Source organism: Octopus bimaculoides, chromosome 24, assembly GCF_001194135.2.
Source record: "Octopus bimaculoides isolate UCB-OBI-ISO-001 chromosome 24, ASM119413v2, whole genome shotgun sequence".
In the NCBI taxonomy this organism is placed as follows: Eukaryota; Metazoa; Mollusca; class Cephalopoda; order Octopoda; family Octopodidae; genus Octopus; species Octopus bimaculoides.
In genome coordinates this window covers 3342252-3344860 of record NC_069004.1, presented here as the reverse complement: position 1 = coordinate 3344860, position 2609 = coordinate 3342252, and positions in this window count along the sequence as shown.

Genomic DNA, 2609 nt, shown 5'->3' with positions numbered 1-2609 from the left:
AGATGTTCTATTGAAACGCCTTATTAATCTGATATAAGAAAGCAATTTCGTTATAACTGCCACAAAAGGTGTATTTTCTGTAACGAAAAAGTACAAAAAACTGTCAGCTGGAGGAGGTAGAGATTGTTGGAGGTTGGCGAGAGAGGTTTTCAGAGGTTGCTGAAAAGATTGTCAGACGTTGGTGAGAGAGGTCGTCGGAGGTTGCCAAGAGGCAAAGACATTATTCTGCTTAGCAAAGGCATCTGGGAAATGGATAACTGCTGTCATTCACAGAAAAATTATTGTTTTACCATAAGAAAAGTGCTGTTGAAGTGTTTAGTGAAATTTGGCAATCAAGGATCGAATCCACGCTATGCCTGCATGAAGCCACTACAAATACATTGTAGAATAAAAAGATTTATCTACTGTCATGGAAAACATGTAACTGTAAAAATGCAGAATTATCGGAGTAATGGGCATTCAAAAAAGTATGTATCTATAGAAATGTATGAATGAAGTTTTTTTTTTAGTCATGGATTATCTCATAGCTTTGATATTGCAGTGACATAATTGTTTATTTTTAGAATAGTATTGTAATGTGTGAGAGGCCAGATCTGGCTGTTTCTGAAATTTCTGAAGAACCAAAGTTGGTGGGGCACATATGTGTAGATTTGGTGCAGCTAACTGCTGCCAGTCACTCATTGTGCATTGTCAGAGGTCCATGGGAAACGTGTTATTTTAAATGTATAATCTAGATACATACATACAAACACAAACTGGCTTCATTTAGTTTCCATCTACAAGGTTTTGGTCAGCTGGAGATTATAAGTGGAAAATACTTGCCTCATGATGTTCCATAGGACTAAATCTGACACCATTTGGTCACAGAGTGAACTTTTTAACCTCACAGCCACATGTCATCTAAAAATTGTCTCCCCTGTGAAAGTAGAGTCAACACTCTTTACAGCTGCAGGGAGATAATCATTTTGTTATGTTATGATATGGAACTATATAACCATGTATAACACTATTTTATTTTCAGAAATCATCAACATGGTGTAACTGTGACTTATTAATTAAATAATAAAACATTTTATGAAGCGAGAGGGTTGCTTTAATTATGGAAATATTTATATACATAGTAAAGTTTATTTGCCAACAGAATGTGACAGTACTGTACAAGGATGAGGTTACCGTTTAGCGCCAGGAAAAATCTTTACCAGCTGGCTATCGACATAGGTTTGTGTCTGTACAGTGTAAGCAAGCAGGGTCATCGCTCCTATCTCTAGCCCTACGTGATACTCACAGATTTAGGTTTCTGGGTTTTTTCCAGTCCTTGGTGCGAGACAATCACAGGCTAGTGATAGGGGCTCACTCGGTTACACTATATATTTTTTTAAGTGGCACACATTCGCTGATCTCATAAAGAGAAAAACAGCTAGTTTTAAATTTCTGAGTGAGAGATATGCGGTAACAGTACCGAATAGTAAAGCTTATATGCCAATAGAATGTGGCAGTCCTATACAAGGGCGATGTTACTGCTGTTTAACCCCAGGAAAATCTTTTCCAGCTGGCTATCAACACACAGTTTGTGTCCGTATAGTGTAAGCAAGGAAGGTCATTACGCCCATCTCTAGCCTTATGTAAAACTCAGACCTAAGTTTCTGGACACAAACTGTGTTGATAAACAGTGGGAAAAGATTTTTCCTGGGGCTAAACAACATTAACATTGTCCTTGTATAGGACTGCCACATTCTATTGGCAAATAAACTTTCCTATTCGGTACTGCTACTACATATCTCTCACTCAGAAATTTAAAACTATATATATATATATATATATATACACACACACACACACACATACAGGTAAAAGAGTAAAGACCCCTTTTGGTCATGAGTGACCATGAGATTGCTGATAGGTAAACTGTTTCAATAAATCTTTAGTGCCACTTTAGCATACAGTATATGTGGCCATTTAAACTTTAGCATGCTATCTGATGCTAATTCTAAACCATAGCTCTTATCCTAACATAATCCGTAATGAAGCATGCACACAACGTAAACGAAAGGAAAAACAAAAATGGATAAAGATTACATCAATTTTAATGCAGGATACATTGAAAGATACATTACACTTAGGAAACATTACACTTAGGAAAGCAAATGTAACATTCATTCCATGGAAGTACACATAGAGTTCAGACAGAGGTTGAACTTTTGTAAGTCGTTCCAAAGTGCAACACATTTCGAAAGATACAAATAGTGATTGAATAATTTTTCTTGTTCTTTTTTTTTTTTTGTAGTCTAGGCACAAATTACGAAATTTTGGAGGAGGGGCCCAGTCGATTAGATCGACCCTCGTAAGCAACTGGTACTTAATTTATCGACCCTGGCAGCAGTACAGGTAGAGAAGCATAGAAAAAAGAAAAGAAAGAAAAAAAAGCTGCACTAATAATTGTAAATAAGGGCACGAAGAAGAAATTGTCAATTCCTACACAAATATATTTAAAAGAATGAAAGAGGTACAAAAACACATTGTGAACGAAAACGAATCGGATATTTCTGTACCCGAACCCGAAAGCAGCGATTCTGAAGAAACTGAAAGCGGTAACAGGATGATTTACACCA